The sequence below is a fragment of the Frieseomelitta varia genome, unplaced genomic scaffold, assembly GCF_011392965.1.
Source record: "Frieseomelitta varia isolate USP_RPSP 00005682 unplaced genomic scaffold, Fvar_1.2 scaffold_653, whole genome shotgun sequence".
In the NCBI taxonomy this organism is placed as follows: domain Eukaryota; kingdom Metazoa; phylum Arthropoda; class Insecta; order Hymenoptera; family Apidae; genus Frieseomelitta; species Frieseomelitta varia.
In genome coordinates this window covers 132,437-147,137 of record NW_025110427.1, presented here as the reverse complement: position 1 = coordinate 147,137, position 14,701 = coordinate 132,437, and positions in this window count along the sequence as shown.

Below are 14,701 nucleotides of genomic sequence, written 5' to 3'. Positions count from 1 at the left end.
GCGCCGCGCAACAAGTAGCAGATTATAAAAATCACTCGTCGGCTCGGGGGCGTGACAGGGGAAAAAAGCGGTGGAGTAAAAAAGGAAAAAAAATGTACGGGGGCGAGGGAGAGAGGGCGGGAGGGAAGGAGGGAAAGAAAGAAGAACGAAGCGAGCTCGGTTACGTCCACGGAACGGTCACGCGAAACAAAGAGGGCAACAGCAGGAGGTGGAGGAGGAGGAGGAGGAAATGGAGGAGAAGGAGTGATCGCGGGATAGAAAGAGAAAGAGAAAGAGAAAGAGAGAGAGAGAGAGAGAGAGAGAGAGAGAGAGAGAGAGAGAGTAAGAGTGAAAGATATAGAAGTGCGGGTGAAGCGAGAAAGCGCGCGAAAGAGGGAAGAAGCGGAGGCGATCGAACGGGCGCGAAGGCGCGACAGGGATGGAGCTGGAGAACGAAAAAGAGAGTCGACCGACCACCGACGCGGGATGGAAGTATCCAGTGAAAGAGATGTGGGAGGAAGGGAGAAAGAGGGAAGCGAGAGAGAAGCGAAAGATACAGGGGAGGGTTGGGAGGGAGAAAGCGAGTAAAAGCGAGAGAGAGAGAGAGAGAGAGAGAGAGAGAGAGCGAGCGAGCTTGCTCGCGGTGAAAGAGAGAGGAGAAAGGAAGAGGGAGAGAGAGAGAGAGAGAGAGTGATGCGGGCGTAGGTACACATTTACCCATACATATGTATGTTTCTTCGTCCCTCGCGTCGCCCTCGCGTCGCCCTCTCGCCGATCCACACCCTGCTCTGCACCCCGCCGCCCCTCTTGCGCTGCAGAGCATCCCTCTTACTCTCGCGCGCGCTCGGCCCGTGCGTGGCGATTTACATTAAACGCTGGTCCGTTGCCTCCCGTTCCGCAGAGACGCGCGAGCGTTGCCGAGGGGCGAGCACGGCTGCGGGACAGAGACAGAGAGGAACGAGGTGGAAAAGGGGAGGGAAGAGAGAATGGCAGCAGGGAGGAAGAGAAGAACCCCTCTCTCTCACTCTCACTATCTCTCTTTCTCTCTCTTACACTTTCTCTCTTTCTCTGTTTCTCTCTCGTTCTCCGCGACGGACAGAACAGAGGAGAAAATCGTCCGAAAATACGCGGATACGAAACACGGCGAGCCAATACGCGCGAGGTTCGCGCGACAAAAAAGATTTCCTCGATCCCTGGGTTTCGATCGCGACCCCCCGGTGCACCTCGACGCACTTGTACGGGGAGAATGTACCGGTACTCGCGCGCGTGTGTTACGTATATATTCCAACGCCAGTTTTCCCGGGTATTTGGGAAATTTCTGGATCAGAGCCGATGCTCTTTGTTCCCTCTGTTTCACACGTTCGCGACTGTTCCGTCGCATACGTTCTCTTTTCTTCCTCTTCTTCTTTTTTTCCCTCTTTCATTCGGTCTTATTTTTATTTCATGAACGAGACTCGATCTTTTAATGGATGCAATAACGAGGATACGTAGTTAGTCGCGTTGGAGCTCGGTCTGTAGCTATAACGCCAAGTAAATTGGTTTCTATTGGTCTCTAGCATCAAAGAACTTGAATGCTTTGCTGCAGACGTACGATAGAGTACGGCTTGCATTATGCTTGGATAAAAATCTGTCTAGGTTTCACGAAAGAGAATTATTTTCTCGCCTCTTCTATCGTGAGAATTTTCCTAAGGTTACGCAGGGAGCATTATTGGAGCATTATTGATATTTTATATTATATTGTCATGTTGGTATATTTATTTATTTATTAAAAACATGAGCGAATACCTTACGTTACATGCAGAAGTACAAAAATAAAACTGTCGAAGAAATTTTTTTATCGGTAAAAAAAAAAGTATGATCGACAGACAAACGATCGAAAAAACGAAAAAAAGATTGGAATAGAAACTCTTGTCGCTCTCGTATATTTTTTTCCCCCTCCGCGCATCGAGCAACTCGTCTGCGAGTTTTTCGCGCCCCCGAACGGCGATCATCGGAGGAAGAAGTCGACGACGCGTGGTTTTCGCGCGGTTCGTTATTAACGAGATTGCAATTTCTACGTTGACCCTCGTCCTTTCTGATCTCGAGTCGATCGATTTTCCGTGAGGTCATTGACCCTCCTTTCGCTCCCCTCGCTCGCCACGCAGAAGAAACGAAATGCGCCCACTTTTACCGATAGTCATCATCCCGATGGACACACTATTCCGCCATATTTATCGACATATTAGGATACACTAGGACGCGCTAGTGCAAACTATATATTTACTACGAAACGATCAATACTCACAATTCTGATGGGACTGCACACATTAAACCGGTGCAACGCTTCGCCTCGGTGTGTGTGTGTGTGCGTGTGCAACGCGCACGTTATTTACACAATGCGTAAAATAAATTTTCCACCCCGCTACTCCACATACCCCTTCGAATATATCGAAATGAATATTTTCGGTGACTGCCGCGCGTTGCTCATCCCTCTGTGCGCGTTTCGTTTATGAAATACCGAATCCTCGGCTCAGTTCGTCATTTTGAAAAACGATCGAACACGAGAAAGAGAGAGAGAGAGAGAGAGAGAGAATGAGCAGAGCGTTGGCAAATATGTTTTTACCTGTCTTGAAAACGAGTACATTGTAGTAGGTAGACTCGAACATTTGGCAAGGTGCGGACGGAAAGATTCTCGAGGCGACATGTCACGTCCGATGAAACGACCGTCAAAAATCGCAGCTCGGCTGTGCTTTTTGGCAAAGTGTGTGGTAGATTTTCGCTCGGCGGATTTTTCGTAGTCACGCGTAAGAATAAATTCGCGACCGTTCGTTCGCGAATCGCCTCTCGTTGAACATTCGTTGGTTGCCAAGACCCGGAAAAAGGAGAGGCGGGTTTTCTAGAACGGCCAAAAATAGCGGCCGTACTCGTGAAAATAAAATGGCAACCCGCGCGCGAGAGAACGCCGCTTGGAAGAAGAGGAAGAAGAGGAAAACGAAGGGACAAGCAGCAGGCTGGCCGTGGTGGCTTGCCGCGACGACGCGGAGGAAGCAGTGGGAAAAAAAGAAGGCGAGGCATCTAAAATTGGCGGGACCGCGAGTTTGCCAATACACGGCGATCCTCCTCGGTTTCTCTATGGCCAACTGGGAGAAGAGAGAACCACTTTCCTCGCGTCACACGGAATGGCACACGTAGCTAGGAGTTGCGCGTTGAATCTACGCGTGCAGACGGAGGGAATGGCGAGGAATGTTTCTCCCGAAAGCGGGAGAGAACAACAGGAGCGAAGGAAAATTCGAGCGTCGATAGGCGAATAACGAGCGAACGAAACGCATTATTATTAGACCGTTCGATATTCTCGAAGGCTTACGCAACGCGTAATAGCGAGTAATAAGTGCGAGTGGAATATCGAGGAAGCCTCGTCGAGGCCTGGGACAGAAATGATGCACGCGATGCATCATCCCCTTGGTTGTTGCAGCGGGCCATTGATATATCGAGATGGTTGCAGGGTGAATTCTGAACAGTAGGCTAAAGCAGAAGGACGAAACGAAACCGAACGAAACGAAGCGACGAGGAGAATCTGGTATATAGATACGCACGTAGGAATGTGTATAATAGACAACTGTAGTGGGTCTTTGTAAAACGTGGGATATCGAGTAAGGAGGCTTTCGACGTTCGTTTTAATGGAAGTAGTATCGGTCGAAAGTTTGCGCGAGACTTTGCGCTTCCGAGAGAACACGCCGGCTGATATTATTGCGTGTGAAAGAGTTCAAGCGAGAGGGATGAGATAGGCTGCGTCGTTGAAAAAGAACGAGAAAGATACCGCACCGGGGAGAAGAGAGTCAAGACTGAGTCGCGACCTTGATGAAAATAACTCGTCGAACTGACCATACCTTGTATGCGTTAAATTGAAAAAATGATCTCTCGCTCTCGAAGAAACTCTTCCGACAAATGTTCATCCGTCTCGCAATCTCTCCTCCCTCAATCCCTTTTATTGTTGGCTTAATTTAAAATTCAAATTTTATTGTTAGGAATTGTGAACGTTTATTTGCGTAAAAAGAAAAAGAACGAACTCTCCAAGCAACTGCGTGTTCGTATTTTACTCTGGCGATTTTTTTCGCCTTAAAAAGTTTTACTGATCGTCAAATCGTGCAAATTATCCGTCCTCAAGCTTAATCCTTCCGATTCACAATGTTGGAGCTAACGCTCGCGTAATGAAAACGCCATACCACAAGGAAGATTGCTGTCGCGAGAAAGGAGTCTCACCCGAGCGTGGGTGGCTTGGGGGCAGGATCGAACAATCCACTTAGATTAGACGAGATCCAGGAATAATACCCTTTTACCGACTCGACTCACTCGTTTCTGGATCGAGGTGACCCGTGGCGCCTCCGCTACCAACTGATGATTGTCGAACTACATTTCGTTCGTTCCCGTACGGTTTGCTTCTCGGCTATCGCCCGAGGCTGTTGTGACACGTTCTGTTTTTTCCCGAACCTGTCGTACATTCTTGCATAAATTAACAGCAAACCAACGATCTTAATCTTAATCGCGAGATGAAGGAACGGCGGCGCACATTTGTAAACATCGATCGTATACTTGGCAATTTGTAACTAAGATTTTCTCTCTTCTTCGTTTTACTCTTTTACAATGGCAAATTGCAAGATGTCATGTTGCCACAGAGTTTTTGTAAAAGAACTGAAGAATAAAATTAACTCTCTGCGAGCTACGACGAAGTGAAACGAGCATAGAAGAAGAATAATTATAGAATCAGATATATTGGAATAACTCGGAAAGAAAAGCTTAATGAAAGAAAAGAAAAAAATTAAATAAAAGAAAATTCTAACTAAAAACTTTCCGTAAATCTACGGAAAATTAGTTAGTCATATTTGACCGAGCATAAAATCAAGAGTGGAAAATTTTAGTAAAAGAGTTTAAGAATGATTTGTTACATTTTTTATTTTTTAATTGTTTTGTTTTATCGTGTTACATATTTGTTCGTCCATGTCAAGATTCGCAAGAATATCACAAATGCAAAAGAATTAAAAATTATGCATTCATTAACGTGCTAAGAATGGCACCAATAGCAGAGGAGTCTTTTTCAAATGTCTGGTGATTTCATTCTGAATACGCGACGCGTCCCGGTATTTCAATATTTCTATCCGGTACGGATTCCACCGGCCGTCAAATAGCGCAAAATAGGCTCCGTTTAAATTCCTCGCCGTGTTTGTTCGGCCAATGGGTTTTTACTATCATCAGTCAACAGCCGGATGCACGAGATTTTATATTTACCAAACGTTTCAGACGAACGCGTGCATCCCTGCAGATAAATCATCATCGTTTGGCCAGCGCAGCGTGCCGTATAAATATAAACACCAGGTTGTCATCGCCATTCCAACCGAGATTTAGCATTTTCTTTTTTTTTTTTTTCCTGATTCACTGTCTCTCCCCGTAGCTTAACACTGTGTTTCGTGTTACCTGTACATTCATAGTTCAACCGAGAGGGTGCGGAAAAGCACCGGTGAAAAAAAAGTAGATCATAGGGTGCGTAGAAGGGAAAAACATCGATTAGAGGGTACATGATAGGAAAAAACGATGTTTAGGGTTAGATCCCCACCCCTGTATTCCGACTGTGATTTTTTGCCATGAACACACCTGTTCGAAAGAAATTTGGGGTGAGTCACTCGTGGGGTGCCTCATTTCAGGGTGATTATGATACCTGCGAGGGATGCGGTTTTTTTTCTGTTGATCGTAACGGGTGTTGGATGGGTGTCTGTGGTCTTTTTTTTTTTGGAGGGTCTATCATTTTTTTCTTTCGACGGGATGGGGATGGTTTCGAAGTATTTATAATCAATCGCTATCTGTGTCAGTTGTTTTTTTTTTTCTACTTTAGTGGAGTTGAAATTGTCAATATCTTTTTTCCGAAATTCGATGAATTTAAATCATCTGTCGCTAATTCTGTTAACTCTTGCAGCACGTGTGTTTTGAAAATGTTACAGCTGCAAGTAATTCGGTACTATGTTAGGACATAAAACTCGCGAGAAAGTGATTTCAGGAGCTAAGAATGGACAGTTATAATGTTCGATCACTGTGTCAAATCATATTTCGTATTTCTTTCTCATCGATAATGTTCAAATATTTTCGCAAGAGAAGCAACAATAGTTTCGTTTTCAACCATTTCTTTCTTTAGAATAGAATTTTTACAGACAAAATGTTTAAAAATCATCTTCGTTTAAGCAACGTCTGCTAAGGTATAACGTTGTTTCGGGTCGCTTAGACCCGAGGTGAATCAGCAGGGTTAATTAAAGAGGACAGTGTAGTCACTCTCAATCCCTGTATGTCGACATATATCTTTTTCTTTCTCAGCGAGATCGATTCTAATGCTTGAAGTAGCAACCATCTTAGCGTCCACTCGTCACGTTGAAATTTCGAAATTACCCGGCGGTGGCCTCTTGTCGCGTCGTGTACTTTGCAAATTAAATAACATTGCAATGGGTTAACGAAGTGTAGACTACGTCGCTCGGACGCCTATCGGGACACCCCCCGACTCACCCCCCTGGCCGCCGCTTCTTCCGCACCCTCTGCACCCCCTCGATTTAGCCATCTAAGTGTCGCCCTCTCGTCCCCACCCTGCGGTCTATTTTACCCCACTTTCCAGTCTTTTCCCCTCTTTCGCTTAAGGCTGGCCATCCCACTCACCCTACCGCCTTCGCGACTTATCCCCACCCTCGGGGACTACTCACCCTCCTGGAAAAATAAGCCGCCGGACACCTTGCCGGGCCTCTCCACCAAGCTACCATTGGCTCTCCTTAAGCCGTGGCTAACTTGGACTTTAGCTTGTCTGAGGAAAATTCGACATTCAAAATGGTACGTTTCCTCCGGTTCAGGTATCCTCCAGATATCTCGCGAACAGTGACACTTGTACCAAGAGGAGAAACGGAGAACGGAGAACGGTTGGGTAGAAAATTATTTTACTTGTTAAATGTTGAGGAGGAACAGGTATTATGTTGTACTATAGCTCCGATCAGCTAATTCTGAATATTTCGTATATCATATTGCACCCCTATATTTTCCACAAATGCATAAAACTTCACGGTCTAACGACGAATTTTTGTTTCCCGTTCAATCTTTAGTGAAGCGAAGTAGTTTTCAAATTTAGTAGGTTATTATTAAAATTCCATCCTCCTCCAGTGTTTAAAAATCTCAGATACACATTTCAACTTGTGTCTGTGTCTTCTATCAAAGGATTTTTCAACTTTGTGTCTTGAAATCGATTGAAGTTTTATCGATAGAAGTGGCAGTGATAATTAAACAACGAGAGATCAGTCGAGTTTCTCAATGGCGACGAACAAAGCGCATTGAATTTCTCTCGAAATTTCGCCGCTGTTTTACATGATTGGCGAATTTTTCAGTCTCTCTCTCTCTCTCTCTGCATGTGGCGATAAATTTCCAAACGATTCCAATCACTCTTTGCAACTCTTTTCCCGCGAGCGTGAAATTCTGCCGGTCGATTGTTTATTAGTGTATGCATGCCGCGTGCGAAAGAGAGCTGACCATAGAAGTGCGTCGCGGATTTATCAAGTGCTAATTATACGGTCGGCCATGCAACAAAATGCAAACTGTTTATCGCGTTCGTAAACGTTGTTTGGTGGCTCGCGATACGCGGTGTACTCTTTATAATCACCACCCTCCTCCCTCCACCTTCGCCTGTGCTGGTAAATACACCTGTTTGCACGCCTTTGAACTTTTCGCCAATATCCAGCCGCGTTTATTTTATAATTCATCTATGAGTTGTTGAATTTTTCACTCCGGCAATAACTCTGGGAGTGTGAAAATCCCGGTACGGAGACCGTCCCGTTACCGGGCGTGGATCTCTTGCTCTCCGGCGTGGAGATCTTGCAGCGGCCTGGCCGACACGCGATAAAGAAGCGAATCGGTGGCCGGCAGAATCGAAATGCAAATGTCCCGGAGGCCTTGGCAGAGAGAGAGAGAGAGAGAGAGAGAGAGAGGTTTAAATCTCTCGTGCCCGTTTACCGAGTCTCCTCCTCCGGCTCGCTTGTTTATTTTTTAATTAAAGTCTTCCGCGGGCACAGCTTCTCGTGGAAACGGTGCCGGGATTAAAAAAGGTCCCCCGGAGTTATTAAGCTAATAATGTGTCCCGTGGCGCGCGCGTTGCGCTCTCACTGGCAACAGGGAGGAAAAAAGGTGGGCCACGCGAGAAGAGAGAAGAGGAAAAGGTCCAGTCGGAGGATCCAGTGTGAGGGTGTGAGGATTGAAAAGGAGAGTTGGAAGAGCGAGCAAAAAGGGGCTGAAAGCGCAAAAAAATCACTTGGCCACGCGTACGCTGCCACCTCGATCCTCTCTCATTGATTCCACCCCTTCGGTCTCCCGATAACCGCGGAAGTTTACAGGCGGGAGAGGGAGAGAGAAAAGAAAAAAAAAGGCGACTCGGGCTTTTAAAGCGAGCTCGAGCGGTGACGCGCGGTCGTGTAGTTTACCGTGCGTACTAATGAACCCTGCTGACCGTCCCATCGTTCGATTAAGCCTTGGGGAAAAAACGAGCAACCGAACAGGGACCGTTGGGATCTCGGTTACCTGGATCGACTCTTTTTTGCTGTTTTGCTCGATTAACCTGTTACTGGAGAAGAAGTTTCATTCGATTTGTTTTTTTTTTTTTTTTCTTTTAGTATGAACTAAATGTGTTAGCAAAGAAGCTGCATATAACTTCAGCATCTTGAACGAAATGAAATTTATCTATGAATGGAAAAAATTTTTAAACGAATTCTGTGCGGATGAGGAATTAGCATTTATGAAGGTACTAAAAATTCAACCATCTTGAAATAAAGTAAAATTTACAAATGAGGATAACGGGGAAAATGGTGTCTAAAATGAAACGAAGTTATACATAAATACAAAAGTTTTTACGCGATCAGAATCAGTTTTCAAAAATAAAAATGAAGAATACCTCTTCGAGGAGATTGCAAGTGTCGGGAATAAAATGAAATAAAATTCATTCGCAAGTAGACGAACGACGGATACGACTACACGGACGAGTCAAGGGCAGCTGTCGAAAAAACTCCCTCTGTCAGAGTGTCTGAAACGAAACGAAACGAAACGAAACGAAACGAAATTTATTCACGAAACGGAGAAGGTAATTTTTTTTACGCGCGAGCACGCGCGTGGAAACGATAGCGAATGAAAGGCAGCGAGAGGCGAGATAAGAGAAAAATGTTTCGACAGCAAACGTATCGGGCCTCGGTGGAAGAGGGGTGAAAAGAAAAAAAGAAAGAAAAATATCCCTCGTCAAAACGTCGTATACTTTATGGAAAATGAGCGGTGGCCAGAAAAGAAGACACAGAGAGGCAGGCGAGGCGTTGGAGGGTGAAGCGGTTGCAAAGAATGGCTGGAGGCTGTGGAAGGATGGAGGAAGGAAGGTCCGCTCGGCTCACCCCCTTAGAACCATCCTCCACCCCCTGCCCCCGCGCCGCCCCCTTGTGCAGGCACCCTCCTGCCTCTTCCTGGCCGTCATCTCCTGGGCGATTTTCCACGGCACCTAAGAGAAGGGGCCAATGAGACGCTGGGCGTCGGTATTGATCCGAGGCGTCGTCCAGGAGACGCCCGCTCCAAGACGCCCGGCTTGCCCGGCGCGAGAGAGCGGCACCGCAGTTCCAGATAAAAGGACGAAAGCCGTTCCTGGAGACGAACCGCGGGACCATCCGCCGACGTTCTATAACTTTCATGAAACCTTCTAGGATTTACGTGGACACCCTCGCCCGTCCGCCGGGCACTGTCGCCTTTCACTCTGTCTATCCTCGTGACAGTCACGAACAGTCCTTCTTTTTACCTCACTTTAGTTCACTCACCGTCCACTCGCGTCAAGTTCATTTCATTCTGAAAAATTTAGATATTTTTTTTTTTTACATCTTTCTGTCGTTGTCTTTTTTTTTTATCCTTTTCTGTTTTTTTTTTCTTTGGTCCAGTTAAGATCGATGTTCATCCATTGTAGAAAAATTTTGATTTTTTTTTTGTATTTTTTATTATTCGTTCATTGACAACTATGGATATTCTCTTTTTATCCTCTCTAAATTCGATTTCGGACCAAAGTCTGTTTGATTTAATGAAAAAATTTTAATGTAGCCGAACGTTAGACACAATTCTCTTACATCTTGAACAAAATTAGGTTTACAATTTGTATAATCGATAAATTCCACACGTTAAACCTAAGGAAGCAATTATATCGCAAATTTGCTATTTTCTAAATTTCTTGGAATTTTACCATTATTCACGTCTTATTTATGTCGTATATATACATATGTGAATCAATCTATGAAAATAACGATTCGTTTGCAATTAAATCGTAGTCACTCGCCTCAGAAGCTCAAGTATTAGCGTGCATGTCGCATTCTCTGTAATCGACGTTTGCAAAATCGGTTTCCACTCGGTGGAATTTTTGGTGGAAATTTCTGGGACACAGGGGATGCAAGAGCAAGCGAATCATCGATGCAAAAGATTCGACTCTCCTTCGGTGCGATCGTCAAACGACTCTATGTCTATCGGGCAAAGGCACGGTCTTTTGATGCGGTCGTTCATCAGAAAGTTGCGTTTTCCGAAACGAGACTCGTTTAAACTTAATTACCCATCGTATTAACAATTGGAGGCTGCGGTCGTTCGCTCGACCACCGTCCGCTTTCTCTTTTCCCGCACAGATGGCCCAATGGCGATGCTCGATCGAAGTATAATGCGTATGTACAGCGTAGAATCGAAAACCATTCTTTAATTAGATCGTCCAACTGGTGTGTCCAGTCTCCGGTTCCTTCGATTTGTTTTTACGCCGTTCGTTGGGCCCCTGCGATTGGTCTCGCGCGCTTTTTGCGTCAATTGGCTCTCGATACACGTCAGCTGAGCTATGAATTAACGAGCACTCGATGCATTGTCATTTCCTGTCGATGAGAACGGTATCTATTAACACGTCAACGACCAAGGCGGTGATTCATCATAATATTTTAAATTCACCTCAGTTTCGTGAAATTTCCGATAAATTAACAGAAACCGAAGCGAATCTCTTTAGAATTTCTCTTTATAGTTCTAAACGTCAATTCTAATTATCAATTTAATTTGATAATGTAAATTATCAGAAATTCTCGAAAAATTCATTTTCAATGATTAAAAGCCAAGCCATTTTCTCGTAGAAACGTGCGTTGAAGGTTGAGTGGTTGAAGAAATCGAAAGATATTATATTTCGAGGAAGGCTAGACCTAGAGATTGTAGTTTCCGTTGGAACCTGGATATTTGGACGCCTTTCCTTTTATTTTCCTTCAATTTCCTTCCTTTCAACTCTCCCATCAGCCTTTCCATTAATATTAAAACGGTAGCGCGGCCTCGCGAGGGCTGTTTCAAAGAGGGGTGCTGGTGTATACCAGACTGTGCTCGCTTCTCCGGAGGTGAACGTGGGTGGAGGTTGAAGGACCACGCCAGCAGAGAGGTGAGGAGCGTTTAGCTCGTTTTTCATCTTGATCTTCTAGAGTTACCAATTTGAACCCCCTCCTATACTCTCCACCCCACTCTCTCTCTCTCTCTCTCTCTCTCTTTCCATCTCTCTCCATCGTCTATCTCTTCGTTCACCCTGCACTATTTCGAACGTGTTTCCGTAGCGAAACGATTCCATGTATTTCCACGTAAAATCACCAACGAGAAATATTTCGCGCATTTTTGTGCATCTTTTCGAGCATCTTTTCGAGCGAAGCTACACCATAAGTGAAATAAAATATTCCATTCCGTTTGAAGGGAGGGAACAGCATCTACGCGATGCAACGCAACGGAACGTGATTTGTACAAACTGTGCCGCGTGACACGGAATTAAAAAGCCGGCAGCCGTTTTGCGATCGAGGGTCGATGAAAAGACGGAGGGAGGTAGAAGAGTGACCCGAGCCAGGGTGGCCAGGAAGTGACCACCTGGACGTGCGTACGTTTGGCTGACCGGTCGGACGGGTTTCGCGATAAAAATTCGATGGAAAAATCCCGGACGTGCAACGGTGTCCGAAAAACCGGTTCCCATAAAGCCGAAAGCCGGGGGTTCGCTGACCGTTGGTCGACCCTCAAGGGTTGCTCGCGGCGAGTAGGGTCGCGTAAGAAAGGATCGGGTCACGATAAAAAGACCGGCTCTAGTCGCATCAAGAAGCGGAAGCTTTCCCACGAGTGCGTTCCGTACGATTTTTCGTACGTGGAATTTCGGCTCGATGGTGCTTCCTCGAGCAGATGCAACCCCAACTCCGACTTCGAGCAGAAAGAAGACACGCGTACTGAGAAGAATAGATTACACTTTCTGTAAATTTCACTTCAATTTCGAAAAGAATTTCAAAGTCGAATATTTGATTCAGTTTGTTTGGATTTATATCAGTTCAGAGTTAAAAAAAAAAAAAAAAAAAAATGATTTCGAACCGTTTGATGGAGCAAGAACGAAACTTAGTTTGGATAAATAGTTTTTCTTTCCACCTTCCCCCGTGGATAGTTGCTGGGCAAAATTTCACAAGAACTCGCGGCGAACTCATACACGACGATTCCTCGAATCTTCGCAAGTCCGTCCAAGTTCCGCCGCGAAACGAACGGCGCATGTTTCCTCAATCCTGCCGCGATTAATCTCGATCTTCGTACGTAATTCATGGTGGTTTTTGTGGTTCGAATAAACGCGCGACATCGGTTGACGCCGCGTTGAAGGAGTTCAGCTCGCCTCTTCAGTGTTTTACATTTGCATTCGATGGCAAGTCACCGTTGGGTGGGCCAGCCGAGGGTGAGGGAGGGAACGCGGGGGTGATGTTTTGCAAGATCTGCTCGAGAGACCATTCGTCTTAGTATCTGCCTCAGGGGGCGGTGAAATATAAGCTAGATCTACGGGAAAGATAAATGAATCCATCCTCTTGCCCCCGCCGTCGTCGTTGTCTCTCCTTACCTCGCTCTTTCTCCACCGCCACCCCTTTCTCCACGCAAGAGAAGAGAAAATCAGCCGCAACAAGAATAGAGCGAGCTCGCTCGCGTTTCCCAACGCGATTCGTAAAACGTTTCCATTTCCAACGGAAGAAAGACTCTCCGCTTCTCTGCGGGGAGGGGTCGAGGTCGGTTGACTTTTATCTTGGTAACGCGTAATCGTTTTATATTTCGACGTCACTCCCGTTTTGGAAAATCGCATCAGTCTTTCTTGGCAGCATATCGATGTCACGCTGGGGCTCTCGAAAGATGAAATTTCATTTACAACTCGATTTCGTCGCGGTGCTACGATGCCTCGGCGTACTATTTTCGAAGCGCAGCGAAACTTCGCATATTTATTCAATGACCGGCGAATCTTCAGTTTATCTCTAACGGTGTGTTAAGCCTAATACAATCTGCCTTGTTATTTTCACTTCTGACGGAGTATACGGGGGTGCAGCAGGAATTTCTCCAATTTCTAGTCAGTTCTTTCTTTCTCTCGAAATTCACGTGACTATTCAAAGTCTTTATTTTAAATGAAAAAAACACTTTCTCAACGTGTTCGCCAAAGTTGCTCTCAACTTGGTTCGAGAATGGAAGCTCGATTTCGGAAATTGAGTGATTTAATCCTAAATTTTTGGTCAAGCCAATGTCCAGTGAGAATCAAATATTAATTCCATTTTTTCGTCTGTTTTACTATTTGTAAATTTTCCGCCAATAATCCATTTTCTTCGAAGATAGGTAACAGTGTCCGATCGCGAGACGACGTAGGAAATTGCGTGCACGGGGACAGACGACACGCAAGGTGCACGAGTACTACTCGTCGTTTGTAAAGAAAACGTCTGAGGATTGGGGGGAGGAAGGACACAAGATTAAGAGGGACGGTGGACAGGACAGAAAAGAAGAAGCACACGACACTGAAGACAGAGGTAGGAAGGGAGGTGGGCTCGCCGGCATCTGCAAAGTCGGCGCCTCCTTCACTTTCTACACCGTTGGATAACCATCGCTTTGCATACGATCGCCATTTTGCGGGGAGCATAATTTAAATTTCGTTCCATTGTTTTGTCGCTCTTCTTACGCCCTTCCTGGCCCACCCCCGGTTTCTGCAAGAGCTTCGTGTCGCCGGCTGGGGGGCCACCACCGTTGCCCCACCCTCGCGTCACGCAACCCTCTCTGTGCTCGGCTCTCGCCAACCCCCTCCACCCTCGGCGCTCGGTGCCCCGGCACACAGGCGGCCATTTGCATGAAATTAGAATCAGAATTTTCTTGCTAGAAAATTAGCCTCTCCGCCGCCCACCATCTCTCCACTGTGCGCGCCTGTGAAAATTTTAATTAATTCACCCGAGGCCCCCGGAGGTACGAACGAAGAGCTACACGAGGGCAAGAACGAGGAGCCAGCTAAGGGATGATGCCCGGTGACGGCGAAACGATTCTATTTACAATCAGGAACGTCGTTCGAGTCGATTCTTTCGAGGGTAATTCTTGGGCGAAGATTGAATCTTGTTAGTTTCCATTGAAAACGGGGACTGTCCTCTCTCTCTCTCTCTCTCTCTCTCTCTCTCTCTCTCTCTCTCTTTCTCTGGCGTGTAGGCCAATACGTGAATCCAACGAATTTCTCGAATCAAATTCTACGCGTGTCCGAATTCCGTTCCGTGAATTTCGAATACAGTCGTTGAGCGCGGCTGCACTTGATCCACCGGTATTCATGTCTACTTGGTAGTATCGTTTTCATTTCTGGAAGTGCTCGCGAAACATTCGTAACCATCCCTCCTGAAAATACTGGGAATGGTAC